Below are 348 nucleotides of genomic sequence, written 5' to 3' on the forward strand. Positions count from 1 at the left end.
GTTGAGAGTAAAATTGTAGATAATGTTCCAAACCATCATCAAAAATGCAAAGCCAACTTTTCTGTATATAAACTGTACATAAAAACAAGGCACTATACATTTTTGGGGGAGATATTAAGGTAGAAAGGTTGATTTGCAAAGATTCTTCAGAGTCCATGCCATTAAGTAGAAATTCTTTGTTCACTGTAGCACCGGAAGCAGTACTCAGAACAGGTCATACCTAACGCTGAAGGAAACGTTTCTGAATGTGTATGAAGGTACATACCGGTGACAGAAGCAGCTCCATCTACCTCTTAATATGTTGACACCAAAAAAAAAAAAAAAAAAAAAAAAAAAAAAAAAAAAAAA

This window comes from Galeopterus variegatus, unplaced genomic scaffold, assembly GCF_000696425.1.
Source record: "Galeopterus variegatus unplaced genomic scaffold, G_variegatus-3.0.2 Scaffold4896, whole genome shotgun sequence".
Lineage (NCBI taxonomy): Eukaryota > Metazoa > Chordata > Mammalia > Dermoptera > Cynocephalidae > Galeopterus > Galeopterus variegatus.